Source organism: Pristiophorus japonicus, chromosome 7 (assembly GCF_044704955.1).
Source record: "Pristiophorus japonicus isolate sPriJap1 chromosome 7, sPriJap1.hap1, whole genome shotgun sequence".
Taxonomy (NCBI): domain Eukaryota; kingdom Metazoa; phylum Chordata; class Chondrichthyes; family Pristiophoridae; genus Pristiophorus; species Pristiophorus japonicus.
In genome coordinates, this window is record NC_091983.1 from 97504212 (window position 1) to 97526721 (window position 22510).

Below are 22510 nucleotides of genomic sequence, written 5' to 3' on the forward strand. Positions count from 1 at the left end.
TTGCCTGGCCGCATCTTCTGGTGCTGCAGCATCGCTGGAATTTTGCAGCTGGGCACTGCCATATGATGCCAACGTCCTTGGAGCAGTGTGTGGCATTCTCATCCCAGCCGCTGGTGAGAAGCAGATGACAAAGAGCAATGCATGGAAAGTCAAACCAAGGCTCCCTCCTGGCAGCAGAAGTCCTGCTGGGAACCCACCATACATCTGAAATCACCTCTGGGTGAGGTTGCAACAGTGTCAAAGAGACGGGTGGAGGTCCTGCCTCACTGAACGCAACTGCCGAAAGAAAATCTTGGCCTTCACCTCTGATCACATAACTGATTCTTCTTTACTTGAACAGCATGGGAGAAGGCACGGAAAGAGAAAAATGAATGAGAATGAGCCATAGGGAGATACCATGTGTCAAATAAATGCCTTCCTACAGGAAGGAAAAGAAGAATCATTACGTGAGTCAGCCCGACAGTCTTGTATTCCTCCAGAGAGCATTGGCAAGTTATTTATAAAATGAGTGAAAAAATTATAAAGACTTAAAGGGACAAAAAATTGTGATCTGAAAGAAATATAACATGATACATACTGAAGGTTACATATAGTTGCTGTATGCAACCTTAAAAATATGTTATGTCACTGAATGTAACCTTGTCATCAGAAGTGTTGGCATTCTTTTTCTGTGTTGTAGGTCAGGAAAGTCAATAAATGTGTCTCCGAATCATTATTTTCAAGTTTCATAATTTATGTATCCTTATTAAAGGAAAAATAAAACACAACTGAGATTTGAAACTTTGCTAATCAGATTTATGAACAGAAAAGTGACATTCTAGGTCCAAATAATCAGAAATTCAAAGCTGTTTGTGTAAATGAATGATTATTGTGGATACAGTTACGCAGCAGACATGGCGATACAGAAATAGCCGTGGACTTCAAAGGCACAGATCTCTTTAGCCATGTGGACTCCACCATGATGTAATTGCTAAAGGTAAAGGATATCCGAGACAGAATGCTTTTTGAGCGAAATAAGAACACTTTCACGTTATTTGTAACATGGTGTATGTTTGGTATCAATAAACTATCTCCCATATAGTATTTTTAATAGAAATAAATTTCTGTTATATACTGCAGCTTTCAATTTTATACCATCTCTGTTAAAAATCAGCAACTTTGATTTCTTAAAAGTAAACATGTTTTAAAGATTGCAAATAGAAAAAAATTATAAATGACTCGGGGTCAAAAGTAGATTTAGGCCCTGGATGCTCTCGTAGGCCTCCTAGTGGCTAACTTCAGAGCTGCTTTGTCATGCTTGGCTGCTGGTCATACTGGGCTGATGACTCTCATTTGTCCAGATGTAATACTTCAGGTTGCCATTTTACTTTTAAAAAGTAAATTATTTGCAGTATTTCAACTGTTTTTCAACAATATGTTACCTTCTAATTTTTCTTCCATTTTTCTTTCATCTGATCTCCTGTGGCTGAAGGACTAGGTGAACATTCCGCTCACAGACTTTTGCCAGTGCTGCTCCCACAAACAGATCAGTGATGTAAGATAGATGAAATCCCTTGTGTACGGTGTTGTATCTAAACAAGTGAGGATGATTAGCTCACTACGATCACCAGCCAACTATGGCAGTGCTACTAGAAGGCATGCAGAAATATTTAGAGAATTTTATTTTCTCTGTGAGTGTTTTCCTGTGAGCTAATCAACAAAGTCATTATTTATTAGTTTACAGGACGTGGGTGTCGCTGGCAAGGCTGGCATTTATTGCCCTTCCCTAATTGCCCTTGAATAGGTGGTGGTGAGCTTCTTTCTTGAACTGCTGCAGTCCTGTGGTGAAGGTACTCCAACAGCACTGACTTTATCGCAGCAATTTGGTATAACTGAGTGGCTAGGCCATTTCAGAGGGCAGTTAAAAGTTAACCACATTGGTGTGGGTCTGCAGTCACATAAAGGCAGACCAGGTAAGAACGGCAGGTTTCCTTCCGTAAAGGACATTAGTGAATCAGATGGGTTTTTATGATAATCCGGTAGTTTCATTGTTACCAGTACTGATACCATTCCAAATTTAAAAAAAAAATTAACTGTATTTAAATCCCCCAGCTGCAGTGATGGGATTTGAACTCACGTCTCCGGATTATTACTCCAGGCCTCTGGATTATTAGTCCAGTAACATAGAGACCAAGTTTCCCCCGCCCCCCTGTAAAAACAGCACACCTCCATGAGGTGCACCGAATTTCTAGACCAAAAAGGGCACCGAAAAATTACCTTCCAATTGTCCCTGTTCCTCAGGACGTCTTCGGCCTCGGCGTGGCGCAGTACATCCAGTGGGGGGTGGAGCCAGGTCCCGGCGCTGAAAACAGTGCCGAGACCTCTGCGCAGACACGCTAGAGTGTGCGCGCATGTGCAGTAGCTCCTCGCAGCCTGAATCTCTGTGACGCTCTGCAGGCTGTGTTGGAGGGGCCCGAAGTACGCCGGCCCTAGCCCTGGCCGAATGGGCTCCCTCATCGGCGGCCCGCTGCGTTCCCTAAGGTAGGATTTCTATTTTTTATTTGTTATTTACTGATTGATTGATTGCTAATTACTTTGGTCTGATGCTTCAGGTGCAGGGTTCCTTCTATTTTTTATTTGTTAATTAATTGTTTATTACTTTTTGTACTTTGTTTAGTGCTTTGTAAGTCTTGGTGCTAGGTGCAGGTCCTCTCAGCTTCCTTGTATTTTTTATTTGTTACTGAATGCTTAGTTTTATGCTTTATTTAGTGCTTGGTGCTTTAAATGTATTTATGCTTCTTTAATGTTGTTGTGAAGGTGTTTAGTGCTTTGCAAGGTCCTCTCAATTCCTTCCCCCCCCCCCCCGCCGACTACCTGCGCTGATTTCTTAGCTCACCGCAAGGTTTTTCTGTGCGGACGCAAGTGGCCACATACGCTGGCCTAAGTTAGTTTGGAGTAACTTTTAGCTGACTATACTTGCTTAAATGGCCAAAACAGGCGTAAGTGGCTGGTATCGTCCCCTTTTGAAAAAATAAACAAAACTAAAAAAATACCTAACTAACTAACTTACACTGGAGCAAATTAAATGGGCAGAATTGCGATTTTTAAGATACTCAAAAAAAATCTAGTTGCTCCAAAAAAAACGGAGCAACTCCTGGGGAAATTTGAGCCCATAAGAACTATGCTACCGTACCATAAAGTTTTATTTTCAACATCATAAATTTCACTTTCTGAGAAATAAAACTGGATGAACAAAATGTTTTGAATGATTCAACTTGTCCATCTTTTTCTCACTTTTTTAATTCAAGTTTTGCCTAACTGTTCATTCAGGGTTCACCATACCGTATGGTGAAAGTGTGATGGCAAAACTGTGACGACAAAAATGTGACAACAGGAACTGTGTGCTAGATATAAAACTTTTTATATATTATGGATAGATAGGTGAAAGAGAATTCTGGAGAGTTTGGCTATGATGGTTTGAAGGTCCTGCCTTTGATGGACGAAGGAGAAAATAATGCAATGAATTGCAAAGAAACTATTAAGCATTTATGAAGACATCTGATCCTGAATGAACAGTTAGGCAAAACTTGAATTAAAAAAGTGAGAAAATGATGGACAAGTTGAATCATCCAAAACATTTTTATCATCCACTTTTATTTCTCAGTAAGTGATATTTATGATAATTATTTATATACGCGATCATCACCTGCCATTTGTTGATCGTTAGAAATGAGGAGGTAAATTTATCTGTTCCTGCACCTTGGTGTACTGGATCACTTGGGTGCAACATACAGAGGAAAATCAGGTGGGGAGGATCACACATCCATAAAAGAGCCTCCCTAGTTTTCCATCCATTTAAATGAATGGAACGGCTGACTGAATTTTGTCGGGGATTCTACGGCTTGTCCGGTGGAACCTCAGTGGAAGAACCATGGAAATCCTGGGAGAATGGTGTAAACAGTGGCTATACCTTTTTTACAGGATTTCCATTGCTCTACTGCCAAAGTTATGATGAATGAACAAGAGAAACCCTGTGGAACTTTATTCCCAGGAATCAAGCAGTGAGCCAAACCTCAGATTCCACTCCGCCAGTGACGCAAGATCAAAGGACCCCCCCCCCCCCCTCCCTCCACGCTGCCTAACCCTAGCACCCCCACTGCAGTGATACCAAATCCAGGAAACCCATCTCAATCCTTCCAAAACGCAGGACATCCCCCTAGTAGAGGTAAAACCCAGGATCCCCACACACCCTCCCTAGCACTGTGATAAAGCAGGGAGCTGAAAATCTGACAAAGTTTGCAGGGCATGGGGCGAGTCCCTTAATTGGTAGTTTATAGCACGGAGTTTATGCTGAATAGATGTCAATGCCCCACGCTAAAGTATGAATGGAAACCCAACCAGTTTTGTACAAGGTGTAGTTTGTGATGTCGAGAGGAGGTCACCCTGCTCTGTTTACTGATATCACTCACGGAGGCAGTTACTTCTAATTAGGCTTGTCGATTACAGTGCCAGCAAGTGTAGGAGTTCTAGTCACAGCAATGAGAATATAAAGCTGAGAGGGAACAAAATATTATATCATGGAAAGAACTGGAAAATAAACAAGAAAAATAGCAAATGAAAAACAAAAGCAGTTGATGAAAAGATATAGAACAAACATAAAAGCGATTAAAATTATTAAAAGTATGGCAGGATTTTAGATCTGCTCCTGTGTAATGAGACAGCATTAATAAACAATCTTCTAGTAAAGGATCCCCTTGGAATGAGTGATCATAGCATGATTGAATTTCAAATTCAGATGAAGGGTGAGAAAGTTGGATCTCTAACCAGCGTACTAAGCTTAAATAAAGGAGACTATGAAGGTATGAGGGCAGAATTGGCTAAAGTGGACTGGGAAAATAGATTAAAATGTAGGATGGTTGATGGACATTTAAGGAGATATTTCACAACTCTCAAGAAAAATATATTCCAGTGAGGAGGAACGGGTGTAAGAGAGAAGAGAGCCATCCGTGGATAAATAAAGAAATAAAGGACGGTATCCAATTAAAAACAAGGCATACAAAGTGGCCAAAACTAGTAGGAGGACAGAAGATTGAGAGGCATTTAAAAGCCAGCAGAGAATGACCAAAAAAATGATTAAGAAAGGGAAGATAGACTATGAAAGTAAACTAGCACAAAATATAAAAACAGATAGCAAGAGTTTCTATAGGTATATAAAAAGGAAAAGAGTAGCAAGAGTAAATGTTGGTCCCTTTGAGGACAAGACAGTGGAATTAGTGGGCCCAAGTTTCGAGCCGCGCCTAGAACGGCGCAGTCCCGACCTGGACGCCCGTTTTTCGCGCCACAAAGTGCGCCTAAAAAAACCCTCCAGATTCTCCACCTTCCTGCAGGTCTTCTGGCCCTCGGCGCAGTGCAGCACGAGCTGTAGGGGGCGGAACCAGGTCCCTGTGCTGAAAACAGTGCCGGGACCTCTGCACATGCGCGCTGCAGTGGGCACGGAAGTGCAGTAGCTCCAGGCGCCTGAAACTGTGTGGGAGGGGCCCGAAGCATGCAGCCCCTAGCCCTGGCCCAATGGCCTCACTGGGGCTGCATGAATAAGGCTCCTCCCACGGCCAGCTCCTGCTTCCTCCCGACCCGACCCGACTCCCGCTTCCCCCCCCCCCCCCCGCCCCCGGACCCGACCCGTCTCCCACTTCCCGACCCCCCCCCCCCCCCCCCCGCCTCTGGACCCGACCCGACTCACGCTTCCCCCCCCCGCCTCCGGACCGACCCGACTCCTGCTTGCCCCCCGCCTCCGGACCCGACCCGCCTCCCGCTTCCCCCCCAACCCCCCCCCCCGCCTCCGGACCCGACCCGACTCCCGCTTCTCCACCCCCCCCCTCACTCCCGGACTGGACCCGACCCGACTCCCGCTCCCCCCGCCCCCCAGACTGGATCCGACCTGACCTCCCTCCCCCCGACCTGACCTCCCCGACCCGACCCGAACCGAACCGACCTCCCTTCCACCACCCCCGCTTCCTGCGCTCCCCGCGACCCGACCCAACGCCACCTACCTGTAAATCTGGTGCTGGGGACGGGCCCTGCCCGAAGTCTCGGGCCCGGCCCGTTCAGCCTCCCTCCCCCTTCCCCCCCCCCATCTCCTTCCCCCCCATCTCCTTCCCCCCCCATCTCCTTCCCCCAACCCATCTCCTTTCCCCCCCATCTCCTTTCTCCCCCTTCTCCCCTTTATCCACTTCTCCCCCCCTCCCCCCTCCCCCATCTCCCCCATCCCTCCCCTTCTCCCCTTCCCTCCCTCTGCTCACCCCCTCTCTCCCTCTACCCCCCTCTCTCCCCCTCCCCTCGCTGTCAGAAACACAGACACTGACAGACAGAGAATGAGAGACACACACAGACAGACAGAGAGATAGAGACACTGACAGAGACACACTGGGGGGGGGGGGGGGTGGGGGGTGGTGGCTTCCCAGCATGCTGTTGGAGGGCTCCCGGTGCTGCAGTCGGTAAGTAGAAAATGTTTTATTTATTGATTTAAAAAAAAATATTTCTTATTAATTTTTTTGATTGATTTATTGGTTGATTTATTGATGTATTTATCATTTATTATTGATGATGACTCTTTATTTGTAAAACTGAAGTGTTTAATGTTTGTAAACTTCCCTTTAAACCCCCCCCCTCCCCATTCCCTACGCCTGATTTGTAACCTACGCCTGATTTTCTAAAGTGTAGGCAAGGTTTTTTCCAGCGTACAAAAATCTTCACTTACTCCATTCTAAGTTAGTTTGGAATAAGTTTTCACTGACGAAACTTTGAAAACAGGCGTAAGTGGCCGGACACGCCCCCTTTTGAAAAAAAAATTCTGCTCCAAAGTGAAGCTGTTCTAACTGACTAGAACTGGAGCAAACTAAATGATGAGAATTCTGATTTCTAAGATACTCCGTTCTACACCAGTTGCTCCTAAAAATCAGGAGCAAATCATGTGGAAACTTGGGGCCAGTAATGGGGAACATAGAGATGGCAGAAACTCTGAACAAATATTCTACACTAACAGTATTCCAACAGTGGATATTCAAGGGGATATAGGGGGGAGGAACTTAACACAATCACAATCACTAAGGAGGTGGTACTCAGTAAGATAATGGGACTAAAGGCAGATAACTCCCCTGGACCTGATGGCTTGCATCCTAGGGTCTTAAGAGAAGTAGCGGCAGGGATTGTGGATGCATTGGTTGTAATTTACCAAAATTCTCTGGATTCTGGGGAGGTCCCAGCAGATTGGAAAACTGCAAATGTAACGCCCCTATTTAAAAAAGGAGACAGACAAAAAGCAGGAAACTATAGACCAGTTAGCCTAACATCTATGGTTGGGGAGATGTTGGAGTCCATTATTAAAGAAGCAGTAGCAGGACATTTGGAAAAACAAAATTTGGTCAGGCAGAGTCAGCATGGATTTATGAAGGGGAAGTCATGTTTGACAAATTTGCTGGAATTCTTTGAGGATGTAACAAACAGGGTGGATAAAGGGGAACCAGTGAATGTGGTGTATTTGGACTTCCAGAAGGCATTTGACAAGGTGCCACATAAAAGGTTACTGCACAAGATAAAAGTTCATGGGGTTGGCGGTAATATATTAGCACGGATAGAGGTTTGGCTAACAAACAGAAAACAGAGAGTCGGGATAAATGGTTCATTCTCGGGTTGGCAATCAGTAACTAGTGGTGTGCCACAGGGATCAGTGCTGGGACCCCAACTATTTGCAATCTATATTAACGACTTGGAAGAAGGGACCGAGTATAACGTAGCCACGTTTGCTGACGATACAAAGATGGGAGGAAAAGCATTGTGTGAGGAGGACACAAAAAATCTGCAAAAGGACATAGACAGGCTAAATGAGTGGGCAAAAATTTGGCAGATGGAGTTTAATGTTGGAAAGTGTGAGGTCATGCACATTAGCAGAATAAAATCAAAGAGCAGTTATTATTTAAATAGAGAGAGATTGCAAAGTGCTGCAGTACAGCGGGACCTGGGGGTACTTGTGCATGAAACACAAAAGGTTAGTATGCAGGTACAGCAAGTGATCAAGAAGGCCAATGGAACCTTGGCCTTTATCGCAAAGGGGATGGCGTATAAAAGCAGGGATGTCTTGCTAATGCTGTACAGGGTATTGGTGAGGCCACACCTGGAATACTGTGTGCAGTTTTGGTTTCCATATTTATAAAAGGATATACTTGCTTTGGAGGCAGTTCAAAAAAGGTTCACGAGGTTGATTTCGGAGATGAGGGGGTTGTCTTATGAGGAAAGGTTGAGTAGGTTGGGCCTCTAATCATTGGAATTAAGAAGAATGAGAGGTGATCTTATCGAAATGTATAAGATTATGAGGGGGCTTGACAAGGTGGATGCAGAAGGATGTTTCCACTGATAGGGGAGACTAGAACTAGAGGGCAAAATCTTAGAATAAGGGGCCGCCCATTTAAAACAGAGCTGAGGAGAAATTTCTTCTCTCAGAGGGTTGTGGATCTGTGGAACTCACTGCTTCAGAGAGCTGCGGAAGCTGGGACATTGAATAAATTTAACACAGAAGTCGACAGTTTCTTAAACGAGAAGGGAATAAGAGGTTATGGAGAGCGGGCAGGGAAGTGGATCTGAGTCCATGATCAGATCAGCTATGATCCTATTGAATGGCGGAGCAGGCTCGAGGGGCCGTATGGCCTATCCCTGCTCCTATTTCTTATGTTCTTATGACTAGGAAGGTAAGAAATTATTTCTTGACCACAGCAAACAAAAACAAAAGAGAAGTAAAAATGAATAACAAAATATGTATAAATCATAGGTGCATTTCCCAATAAATGCTGAATTAAAGTATAAATATCTTGAGGTCCACAGTAAGCATTTTTCCTTTGATTCTACATTAAAATATTGTCAGAAATTTACAGAAATACAAGCATATGAAAATGATGGACAGGGAAAGACCAGCTGGTCCTTTGAGCCTGACCCACACAGTTGTGATACCTTAAATATCATGATTCACAACACCATCCACCCACCAGTAGCCATGTAATCTCTTAGGAGAGGCAAAAAAAGACCACGATCAATTTAAGGAAAAATATTTTAAAAATTCGTAGAAAAAAGTAAGAATAAGATAGAAAATTTTGAAACAAATTTAGGATTGAAAAGGATTAATGAATAATTCTGTAGTAAATTTAACAGAAACTCATTGTGAGACATGATGTCATGATGATTAATGAAGTGACGTCACCAGGTAGACAGACCAATATTCAGCATGTGCCAAAACTCTTTTATGAAAGTCAGAGGAAATGGAAACAATATTTTTTTTAAATCACAGAAAAGACCTTCTAAATTTGTAGTAGTTCACTCATGGGCACTACAGCTTTATGTATATATAAACCGAGTGTTCATAGTGTGTGTGTTTTAAAAGTAACAGAATTAACCAATAGATGGCGCCACACATTGACCTATAATTTTCCCTTGGAACAGCCAGCAATTATGTGTATATTTACCTTAGTTGAACCAGTGCAATTTGTGCAATAAATTATAAATCATCTTTCTAAATTCAAACTGTATCATTACATTCTTTTAATAAAGTACTTAGCAAAAAGATGCGTTTAGCATCTGAATATGTATATTTTGATTGAACTTATACATCTATAAAGATGAAATAAAGAAAGAAAGACTGACTTCCATTTATATAGCGCCTTTCACAACCTCAGGACGTCGCAAAGCGCTTTACAACCAATTAAGTACTTTTGAAGTGTAGTTACTGTTGTATTGTAGAAATACGGCAGCCAATTTGCGCCCAGCAATACTCCCACAAACAGCAATTTGATAATGATAAGATAATCTGATTTTTTTAAGTGATGTTGATAGAGGGATAAATATTACCCAGGACACCACGCATATCTCCCCTATTCTTCTCAGAATAGTGCCATGGGATCTTTTACATCCACCTGAGGGAGCAGATTGGGCATCGGTTTAACGTCTTATGCGAAAGACAATGGCCCGGATTTTCTGTGGCCTATGACTGCGTATGTGGTGCATATGTGGCTGTAGGTGCAGGTGTCTCGCAAGTTCCGGGTTTACACATGGGCCGCGCATGCACGAAAACCTGGAACTTGCGATTCTCCGCACCTTCGGGAAAAGGACATTCGCTGGTGGATAGTTTGACTATTTGACCAACTCTTGCCCAGCGAATGCCATGAAACTCTTACGCCTGGTAAAAGCAGGTGTAAGGCCTTCATTTACCAGTATGAGGGTGAAAATAAATATTAAAATACATTTTTTAAACATCATTTTAACAGTCAAAAACCTGTAAAATAAGTTTATTTTTGGTCCCTTAAAAAATGTTTTCTGTTATTTTCCAAAAATTAAATGTTTTAAATGTTTAATTTAATTATTTTAATTAATTTTAAACATGTAATGATTTTTTATTTCAAGTTTGTGTACATGTATTTTTTATATGATTCTTATTAAGCTTATGGGGATTCCATACGTAAATGGAATCCCCATAAACATAATGGGAATCCCCTTTTCTGATTGGTTGGGCCGGCCCACGTGCTCCTAGGGGCGCTTGCGAACCACCTGCATCCCTGCGATATGTGGGCCTCTATGTAGGCCTAGGCATAGAGGCCCAGGATCTCCATAGATCCAAGATCATCAGGTATGTTTGTAGATTTATTGCGGTTCGGAGGCATCCACCCGCCAAATTCAGGCCCATTAGTTCAGAGGAAAATTTTAATAATGTTTTCAAATATTTCTACAAAACAACCAATAGACAGTACTACAGTAGCAACGCTGCTTACATGTTGATAACCAATGTCAATGACCTGCTTGAAAAGTAGGTTTAGTAAGTAATATTCCTATTGTTTCATTCTAACTGGTAGATCTGAATTTGAGTAGAGTATTTATTCATGTATAAACTAACCTGTATTCAACACCTAATTCCAATTTTGGAAATAATGCAAACACAAAACATTAAAAGTGGAGTATATATAAATTTGGTTACTGCACAAAATGGAGAATGTTATTTTTCTTTTAAATTGAAAACTGAGAAGAGATAAGGTCCATAGTGTTGGGCACCACCAAGGTTGAAAAGAGTAGAGAAGATGAAATAAATCAGGAAATAATGATTAAGCAATGCAGAAGAAAAGGAGTTCCAAGCTTTAACATAATAGAAAGGAATGACAGAGTAAGAGACTGTGTGACGAGTCTTGATTTCAACACGGTGAGTTGCAGGGAGAAGGAAAAATATGCGGAGTGATACATTTGCAATTTAGGAAGGACAAGAAAGGAAAGGTCAAAGAGACACTGGCTGTAAAGTTATTAATAAATAAAGAGGGGAGAAAGGTTGTGACAGACAGACGTTTGAGGCAAGAGATGAGAAAAGGTTCATCTATCAGATGTATCCTGCCTGGCAATGCAGAAGATGTGATACAGCCTCCGCAGAATGGTAGTCTTTGGGCAATGACGTGTGATTCATCTAAATATTTAAGAGCAAAACTCTACAGGAAAGTAATATAGGCCGCATGGAGCAGCCATCGCAAGAATTAAGAAAGTAAAAATATATAAGTAAAGCATAGCAACACTTTTTCCCCCCTTCCCTGAGTCAGCACAGGATATTGGTTAATGAGCCCATTTGTCATGGAAGGGAAAGCTGCTCTTTTCAGTAAATCTGAGCTGCCATAGTGCTTCAACCATCCACTCATTTTCAAACTTTGCTTTCCACTTTTTTTTAATAATTAAGAGTTCTGCCTTACCTCCTCCTTTTAAATATTTGCCCTTCTACAATGTAGAAGATTGAGAGAAATTTGCAGCAACTGTAGAAATCACAATTGAACTTCCCACAGTGGTGCTCAAATGTGATTTAAGTTCTCATTTGACAGAGTGTTTTATCATTTTAGGTAAAACTTTAGCCAAGTTCTTTTTGTGATGTATGTAGCACTCAAATCACTGACTCCACGTGGTCTCGTGTTGTAGTAACTGCTGTGACCTTAGTCCTTTATTGTGCAACTCCAGAGTGCCTCTCAGGTGTGGTGGGCAGCCTTTTATACTCTGTCTTGCAGGTACTTTCAGGTCTCCCACCACAGCGCCCTCTGTGGCGCTCCATTGTACTTATGTATTTAATGTACCTGGACAATACATAACATCTCACCCCCCCCCCACCCCCACAGTTCCAAAAGCCATTGCCGGTAACCTCGGCCTTGTTCGTCCTGGTTGGTTTGTGAGTGTGAGTCCATGACCATCCACTTCCCCCCCCCCATGTAGAGATTATGCTTGCGATCCGGTGCAAGCATGTGGCATTTGCAGTCCTTACATCGGTGATGAAGTACACGAGTATAACCTCCAACAGAAAGCAGGTATATATCGACAGTACATTTGTATGGTACGTATGATATATGGTACAGCTGTTATGTCAAAAGGTTGCAGGTGCACTGAACAGTTATTTAATCCCAGCTCCACTGGGTGAGGTACAGTGGCAGTGTACTGCCCCTTTTTGCCCGAGGTGATGGCTGTGCTGAGACAGGGTATCGCAACTAGTGCGTTGCCTCTGTTCTCAGTAGTCGCCTTAGCGGCTCATCTGCAGCCGCTGAACCATTGCATGAATCACATAAATTCGTAAATCGCATTGGCCCCTTAGGCATGTTAGTCACGGACCCATTAACTCTTTTCGTAAATCATTCATATCCATCATTTTAAACACAGTAACCATTCAGCATCAAAATGTCAACTCTTATCCTAAATCACTACATCATACAAATCACATTACACATTTAGACTCGCTCTTGCCTTACAAAAGTCTTTTTGTGGGGATCGCCAACGGTGTAAGGCCCTTTTAAGACTCTCGGGTGCATTTCCCTTTTAAGACGCCATCTTGTGGTTCCCACGAGGCTTCCCTTGGGCGCCGCCATTTTAGTTGTACTGCTTGCTTTTGTTCTTTGCAGCCACGAGGCTCGCCACCATCTTGAGCTCGCTGGCCTGACATTTTGCTGCAGTTAAGAAGGGATAGAGGGGATAAAGAAGAGAGAAAAAAAAAGAAAAATGGTCAAGAAAGAGTCGCGGACCTGACCGATACTGCAGCCGCCGGAACGTCTCCTCCTGCCACCGCCGCTCAAACCAAGGCACCCAGCAAGAAGAGGAATGTGATGAATGGCTCCCTGAAGCAGATCAAGGGCATGGGCGCCTCGGACTCCTTCAAAATTGCTACGATGGATCCCCAGGGGAAAGAAGGTGAAGAAGCCAGCAGCCAAGAAGCCAGCAGCCAAGAAATCTCCAGCGACGAAAGCAGCAGCCAAGAACGATTCGATCAGTCATAGTCCCTGTGGCCCCTGTAACTGCCGTAACTGCTGATGTATCCGCCGCTCTGGCTCTTATGCCCACCCGAGTAGCTGTCGCATTCTCTCGAGTTATGCCGGCCACCTCCGTAGCCTCCTCTGCCGCCGTGGCCTCCTCTACCGCTGTTGTCCCAGTAACTGCCCCCTCTCCTGCGGCCGCTGTAGCCGCCACCACCGCCGCCCGACTTTTTCTCCGCACGGCCCCCCCCGATTTGTCGGCCATCGATGGGTTTGCCGTTCAACGCCTGCTCTTCCAGGGTCTGCTCGTCTGTGTGTGGCTTCTTTCTCCTCCAGCTCGGTCGGCACTGCTCTTTGGGAACCCGGGGGACAGCGGTCTGTGGAGAAATGAAGTCTTCCCAGCTCCCACGGACCTACTCCATCCATCTCCTGCATAGTAGTGTCGTCCCATCGCCTGCAATGACCCACAAAGGTAAACCGTGCGTCTCGCCCCCATGAGATACCTGCACATCCACTCTGCCAAGAACAGGTATCAGTTCCTTGGTGTAAGTACGCAACTTTGCCGTGACCGGCACCAGCTTGGGTCGTGCAGCTGGGTTGACTCACAGTTTATCAAAAGTTCTCTGACTCATCAACGACGGACCCGATCCAGTGTCCACTTCCATACTCACAGGGACTCCGTTAATCTTGACCTCTGTAATCACCGGAGCCGAACTGTCGGTACATGTATACAGTCCAAGCACCTCATCTTCTTCTGCCTGATCCTTGCTGGATAGTAGATCATCTACCATCTCCTCAGCCACACGGTGAGTCAGGTTTCTTTTGCAAATACGCCGAAGGTGGCCTTTCATGTGGCAGGTATTGCACGTATACTCCGCAAACCTGCACCGGTGAGCCCCATGGTTTCCTCCGCAGCGCCAGCATGGTGCTACTCGATTAGCCACCCTCGGCGGACTCTGAGTTCCAGGACCCCGAGGTCTGTGCTCTCTGCCCTGGGCAGAGCCACGTTCTGCAGTTTTGTCCATGGTGGACGCTATCCTGTGAACAGTGCCTGCCGGGTTTGAGACTGTGTGGATCATCTGCTTGGTGCTGCAAGTCGAGGTCATGAATGCCCTGCTGATGGTGATAGCTTGCTTCAGGGTGACTGTAGGTTCAGTGGATAGCAGCCTGTGAAGGAGACCCTCATGGCCAATCCCCATAACAAAAATGTCTCGCAACGTCTCGTCAAGATGTGTGCCAAAATCACATGGCGCCGCGAGTTTCCTGAGGTCCACATCATATTTGGTGACATCCTGGCCCTCAGGTCTGCAGTGGTGGTAGAATTTGTGCCGGGCCATGAGGATGCTCTCCTTTGGTTTCAGTTGGTCATGAATGAGTGCGATCAGCTCCTCTTATGACTTGTCCCTGGCGCTCTTGGGTGCCAGCAAATCCCTGACGAGACAGTAAACCTCATCGCCACAACTGGAAAGCAATATCGCCTTACGCTTCTCTCTCAGTGCGCCCGTGTTCCCCGTCAGGTCGTTTGCTGTGAAGTAGTACGCGAGCCTTTCCGTGAAGAACTCCCAATCATTGCCCACTATAAAATCCTTTAACAATCCCAGAGTAGCCATGGTTGCGTGAAGTTCGTCCGTGTCCTTGTCGCCAATGTAATGTATGTAGCACTCAAATCACTGACTCCACACGGTCTGGTGTTGTAGTAACTGCTGTGACATTAGTCCTTTATTGTGCAACTCCAGAGTGCCTCTCAGGTGTGGTGGGCAGTCTTTTATACTCTGTCTTGCAGGTACTTTCAGGTCTCCCACCACAGCGCCCTCTGTGGCGCACCATTGTACTTATACATTTAATGTAGCTGGACAATACATAACACTTTTGAAAGTGAAAAAGGCAATCATCCCACGAATTCTTTTGGGGTCAGGCCAGAGCAACTTCAGGAACACCGCAAACCAGGAGATTTTAAAATCAAGCTGAAAGTATCAGTCAATTAGTTATCCTCAAATTTTTTGGGTATATGAATTAAATGTCTTGGCTTAGAAATTCGACCATGCAGCACCCATTTATCGGGTGCTAAACGGCCTCCTAAACCTCCAATGCGGAGACCAGGAAACGCACGCTTATTACAAGCTGGAATTGCGCAGCCCACCATATTAATATAGACAAAAAAATTGACGTCCAGCGCTCATGCTTGAAACAGGCGGTAGGCTCTTTGCATATGCAAATAAGGGGCTTAACGCACATTTGAAGCCCCCCTTCAATAATGGTTTACCCTGAGGCTGCTGGCGCCGACTCCATTAAAGAAAGCCAGGCCTACATGAGGCCTAACAGGTGATCCTTAAAGGGACCACCGCAGGCCGCAACCAGCAAGGTGTTTAAAATATTCTTACCTGAATTTGGAGCCGGGAGGAGAAGGGACACATCTCCCCCCCGCCCCGTCAATTACCGCCAATACCCTCCCGACCTGGCAGCCATTCTTCCTGATTGCTCCCTTGCTGCTCCCCTTTAACCACTTAACTGAGATCCGCTAATGGAATCGCAATAGTCCGATCTTCTGCCTGTTGCTATCCCCAGCTCACCGGCTGGGTGATAATGAGCCCCAAGGTTCAATATCACATGCACCTCGAGTTATCCATTCAGGTCGTGGATCGTTCCCTGCAACACCTGCATGCACTCAAATTTCTAGCCAAAAGCAGCCATTTTCCTTCTTCACTCAGGTCAGGGCGTTCAATTAAAATATACTTTGGTTCAATTTCACCTCAGTCCTGCCCCATTCCTCTGCAGGAATGGTGTGCTGGATAGACAAAAAAAACACAAAAAAAACTTACTGCCAACTTCCCACCATCTTTGCGCCTATCAGGATTTTTATGGAGGGTCTTGAAATAGACAACCAGGACTCCTGCCCAAAATAGGCAGGAGCCTTATGAATATATTTCAATTGGATGCTCATTCCGTCCAGTGGAACTGAATGACCTTCCTTACCAGTGGTTCTTAAAGGGATCTTTGGAAGCCACTATGAAAACTGAAATTTTAAGATTTTTAAAAAAATTTTGTGGGGCCAGGAGGAGCTTGAATAGAGCCCCTGCCAAGTGGGCTCTGTGGAGGTGCCACCAGATTTCCTTCCCCCTCATCTAGTGCTGGTGGCTCACTGATTCTATGAGAGGGGAGGGGAGAAGAGCGATCGAGGGGAGGAGAGAAGAGGGGAGGGAGGGGAGGACAGATGAGGGGAGGGGAGAAGAGGGGAGGGAGGGGAGGACAGATGAGCGGAGGGGAGGACAGATGAGGGGAGGGGAGAAGAGGGGAGGAGGGGAGGGGAGAAGAGGGGAGAACAGATGAGGGGAGGTGAGGGGAGGGGAGGACAGATGAGGGGAGGGGAAAAGAGGCGAGGGGAGGGGAGAAGAGGTGAGGGAGGGAGGACAGATGAGGGGAGGGGAGGAGAGGCGAGGGAGGGGAGGAGAGGCGAGGGAGGGGAAAAGAGGAGAGGTAAGGGAGGGGAGGGGAGAAGAGCGAAGGAGATGAGGGGAGAAGAGCGAGGGAGGAGAGGGGAGGGGAGGAGAGGCGAGGGAGGAAAGCAAGAGAGATGGGGGGGAGGGAGAAGAGCGAGGGGTGGGGAGAAGAGATGAGGGGAGGGGGAAGAGCGAGGGAGGAAGGGGAGAAGAGGGGAGAGAGGAGAGGGAGGGAAGGACAGATGAGGGGAAGGGAGAAGAGGGAAAACAATTGTCAAAATCGATCAGGCCTTCTCTTAGCGCCATTGGACGGGCGGGCGGTGCGATCGCCCAGCCAGCCAAATCGAAAATAACTCACATCAAAACTAACATTTCTGTGCCAGCCTTTCTTCCCAAGAGGGGTTTGTGTCCTGCTGAAGCTGTCGAGTGTACCATTACACACGGAGACTTTTCCCATTGTTGAGTTTCCAATAATCAGCAGCTGAACAGGTGGTCATTAACTAAAACTAACATTTAAAACATCAAAAATGTTTCAGTCTCAGCAAAAATAAACTAAACAAAAAGATTGATCATTTAGTCTTAGAAATGCTTGACAGATGTTTCCCTCACATAGACCTGTGTGTAAAGTGCTGTCCCCTCAGTACAGATTCACACGAGGCATGTAGTGAAGTCAAGGTCACTCTGGACCTGCACCTTTATTTCACAGCTCTGGAATGCTGCACTTGCCTGAGACCTCTCCTGATATACCTGTCTCTTGCAAGTGCACCCCTGGTGGTAAGGTATGCTGGTGGTTACAGGTCATATCTTATTAGTCATGTATAGCATGTTAGGATACAGTTATATATAATAATGTAAGATACATGACATCACCCTCCCCCAAGGTCTTATTGTCTTTATAGGTTCAGTCTCTCAGGTGGTCTACGCTCTTGCGTGGAGCGTCAGAGTTGTGGTTCAGTTGTTTGCCTTGGTGTCTGTTTTTCTTTGGGTGTGATTGCTGGTATCTCGCCTGGGCTGTCTGTTTCGATTGGTGTGATTGTTGTTGACTCGCCTGGGCTGTCTGTTGGGATTGCCCTTTCCTCAGGTTGTTCCCTTTGTCTGTCAACCAGGTGTGGTGCGAGTTCCACATTGTAGTCTACCTCTGGTTCCGCAGTGTTGTTGGTAAATCTGCTTTTGACTTGGTCTACATGCCTCCGGCAGGTTTTGCCATTGTCCATTTGTACTACCAGTAGCCTGTTTCCTTTCTTGCCCGTTACTGTCCCTGCAAGCCATTTGGGACCCCTGCCATAGTTTAGTACAAACACTTTGTCCCCCATCTCATTCCATCTCCCCCTCGAATTTCTGTCATGGTACTCAGTCAGCTTACGGCGCTTTGCCTCAACGATTTCGTGCATGTCTGGGAGGATTAATGAGAGCCTTGTTTTTAAAATCCTTTTCATCAACAGTTGCGCGAGGGGGATCCCAGTCAATGAGTGCGGACGAGATCTGTATGCCAGCAGCAGTCGCGACAGGCGACCCTGCAGCATGGGACCTTGGATTTTAGGCATGCCTTGTTTAATGATTTGCACTGCTCTCTCCGCCTGGCCGTTGGAGGCCGGCTTGAACGGTGCCATCTTGACGTGATTTATGCCGTGGTCAGTTATAAAGTCTTGAAATTCTGCGCTGGTGAAGCACGGACCATTGTCAATATGTCAGGGATTCCGTGCATTGCAAATATGGTTGCGAGGCTCTCCACAGTGGTGGAGGTTGTGCTCGAGTTTAAAATGGTGCATTCGATCCACTTTGAAAATGCATCTACAACTACGAGGAACATTTTGCCCATGAATGGGCCCGCATAGTCTACGTGCACCCGCGATCACGGTTTGGTCGACCAGGGCCAGGGGCTCAGTGGAGCCTCCCTGGGGGCATTGCTGAGTTGGGCACAAATGGTGCACCTTCGGACGCAGAGCTCGAAGTCCGCGTCAATACCAGGCCACCAGACGTGGGATCTGGCTATGGCCTTCATGAGAATGATCCCCGGGTGCTCGTGGTGGAGCTCCCGGACAAATGCTTCTCTGCCTCGCAGAGGCATGACTACTCAGCTGCCCCACATCAGGCAGTCTGCTTGTAGTGATAGCTCATGCATGCGCCTGTGAAAGGGTTTTAATTCCTCGGGGCAGGCATCGCGAGCCTCTGCCCAGTCATCGGTTAGGACACATCTTTTTACTAAGGATAACGTGGGGTAGCTGGCCGTCCAGGCTCTGAGTTGGCGAGCCGTCATGGGCGAACCTGTGGACTCAAAGGCATTGATTGCCATGACTATCTCACAGTCCTGTTCGTCAGACTCTTCCGTGGTCGCCAGGGGTAGCTTACTGAGCGCGTCAGCACAGTTGTCTGTGCCTGGTCTGTGCCTTATGGTATAGTCGTAGGACGCCAGCATGAGTGCCCACCGTTGAATTCGTGCCGAGGCGTTGGCGTTTATTGCCTTGCTCTCAGATAGGAGGGACGTGAGGGGCTTGTGGTCGGTTTCGAATGCGAACTTGGCCCCGAAAAGGTATTGGTGTATCTTTTTGACACCGTACACGCACGCGAGTGCCTCCTTCTCTACCATTCCGTAGCCACGCTCCGCCCGCAAAAGTGACCTGGAGGTATAAGCTATGGGTTGTAATTTGCCCGCACTATTGACATGTTGCAAAACGCACCCGACCCCATACGCTGACGCATCGCATGTGAGAACTAGCTTTTTACCTGGATCAAAGAAAGTCAAAACACTGTTGGAACACAGATGGTTGCGTGCCTTATTGAAGGCGCGTTCCTGGGCGTCCCCCCAATCGCACCCCTTCCTGAGTAGCACGAGGAGAGGCTCCAGCAGCGTGCTTAAGTTCTGCATAACGTTCCCAAAGTAATTGAGTAGCCCGAGAAAGGCGCACAGTTCTGAGACATTCCGGGGCCTGGGTGCCAGGCGAATTGCTTCTGTTATGGACTCTGTTTGGGCAATCCTTCTGCCCAAAAATTCAACCACGGGTGCGAGAAACAGGCACTTAGATTTCTTGACTCGTCGGTCTACCCGATCCAATCGCTTTAGTACTTCCTCCAAATTACGGAGATGGGAGTCGGTGTCCCTGCCCGTGATAAGTATGTCGTCTTGAAATACAACCGTCCCCAGGATGGACTTGAGCAGACTCGCCATGTTACGCTGGAATATGGCAGCTGCCGACCTGATGCCGAATGGGCATCGATTGTACATGAAAAGGCCTCGATGTGTGTTGATGGTGGTGAGTAGCTTGGATTCCTCGGTCAATTCTTGCGTCATATATGCAGATGTGAGGTCTAATTTTGAGAAAAGTTTACCTCCAGCCAATGTGGCAAATAAGTCCTCCGCTCTGGGCAGCGGGTACTGGTCCTGTAGGGAGACTCTGTTTCTGGTAGATTTGTAGTCCCCACAGATTCGTACGGATCCATCAGGCTTCATGACTGGGACGATGGGACTTGCCCAGTCGCTAAATTCCACAGGTGATATAATGCCTTCCCGCAGAAGCCTGTCTAGTTCGTGTTCAATCTTTTCCCTCATCACATAGGGTACAGCTCTGGCCTTGTGATGGACCGGTCTAGCATCCTGTGTGATGTAGATTTTGACTTTGGCCCCTTTGAAAGTGCCCACACCTGGCTGAAAGAGATGTTCAAATCGCTTTATAACTGTTGAGCAGAAGGTCCTTTCCTCTAATGACATGGCATGGACATCAACCCATTTCCAGTTTAGATTTGCCAGCCAGCTTCTCCCCAGCAGTGCTGGGGGGTCTCCAGGGACAATCCACAGGGGAAGTCGGTTCACTATCCCTTTGTGTGTGATAGAGAGCATGGCGCTGCCGAGGACTGGTACGATTTCTTTGGTACCAGTCCTTAGTTTGGTGTCGACCCTTGTGAGTTTTGGTCTGTCTCTTTTATGCGGCCACAGTTGTTCAAATTATTGAGCGCCCATGAGAGATTGACTTGCTCCCGTATCCAGCTCCATGTTGACAGATATCCCGTTGAGTAGGACCCTCATCATTATAGGAGGCATCCTGTTGTAGGAGCAGCGGCCATTGATCGTGTTGACCCGCTGTACATCGGTGTCCCGGGTACTGTCCCCACCATCTTCTGGTCCGCTTTCCGACCCATCCGATTCGTATACCAGCCGAGCTGCCGTTTTTTTGCACATGCGGGCCAAATGCCCTGTATTTTCACAATTTCTGCAAACATCCTGCTGAAATTGACATCCCCTTGACGAGTGCCCACCCCCACACCTCCAGCACAGACCTGTTCCATTGTTCAAAGTGTTCCCAAAGAATGAGCTGCGTCTGGCTGATCTCTCTTTGCTTCTCTCAGTTTGTAGTTGATTGCTCGCATTGTGGGTTGATGAGGTGTGAATGGCCGTTCCTGTGGCCCTTGATGGCTTCTGCCTGCTGTCGAGAGCCTGTTCTCCCGGTTTTGTCTGTGTGTGGGGGTAGCAGCTTGTTTAGTGCTGTGAACTTCTTGTTCTGATATTTCGTTAGTTGTCGTACCTGCATTGTAAATCAACCTCGTTTCTCCTTCCCCTACCAAGAATGTCTGTGCAACCAGTGCTGCTGCCTCTAAGGTCAGGTTCTTGGTCTCTATAAGTTTTCGGAATATGCCTGCGTGGCCTATTCCTTCAATGAAAAAGTCCCTCAGCATTTCTTTCCTCAATTCATCGGAGAACTCACGTAAACTAGCCAACCTCCGAAGTTCCGCCACGAAGTCGGGTATGCTCTTGCCCACACAGCGTCTGTAGTTGTAGAACCTGTGTCTGGCCATGTGTAGGCTGCTCACTGGCTTCAGGTGATCTCTTAGCAGTGTGCTCAATTCTTCAAACGACCTGCTTGCTGGTTTCTCGGGTGCCAACAGATCCTTCATTAAAGCGTATGTTTTCGAGCCACAGCTGGTCAAGAGATGGGCTCTTCTCTTGTCTGCCTTATCGTTGCCTAACCAGTCTTTGGTTACAAAGCTTTGCTGGAGCCTTTCTATAAAGTCCTCCCAATTGTCTCCCGCATTGTACTTTTCATCTGATCCGTTGTTCGCCATTCTGTGGATTCTGTAATCCCGTAACTCGTCGCCACTGTAAAGTCCTGTCCCCTCAGTACAGATTCACACGAGGCATGTAGTGAAGTCAAGGTCACTCTGGACCTGCACCTTTATTTCACAGCTCTGGAATGCTGCACTTGCCTGAGACCTGTCCTTATATACCTGTCCCTTGCAAGTGCACCCCTGGTGGTAAGGTATGCTGGTGGTTACAGGTCATATCTTATTATAGTCATGTATAGCATGTTAGGATACAGTTATATATAATAATGTAAGATACATGACAGTCTGGGGCAGAGAACTTAAAAAAATTCATCTAGGCCTTGTTATCTGGGAATTTCCAGCTACTGTGGGCAGATTCTATAGCCCTGATTTTAAGTTAACTCCCCCGGCAAGAACGGGGCAGGTTCAGGTGGGTCGCCAGATTACCGGCTCCAGTGAAATCATTGGAGCGTAAAATCGAGAGGGGTATAAATCAGCTGTCTAATGCAAACATGTCCCGTTTTCACATTATGTTGAAATTGGGGCTATATACATGTGTGAGAGGGAAATGTATCATGGAGGCTGTCATTTTCATCCTGCTCCTGTGGAACTACAACAACCATCGGGCACAATGACAAGTCACATCACATGACTAACAGGCAGGAAAAAACCTGGCTGTTACAGTTCTTGTTGGAGATTTTGTAAGAGAAAGAGAGAGAGATGCATCACCTGACCTATTGCTATCGTAGAAATCTCCTGGACACA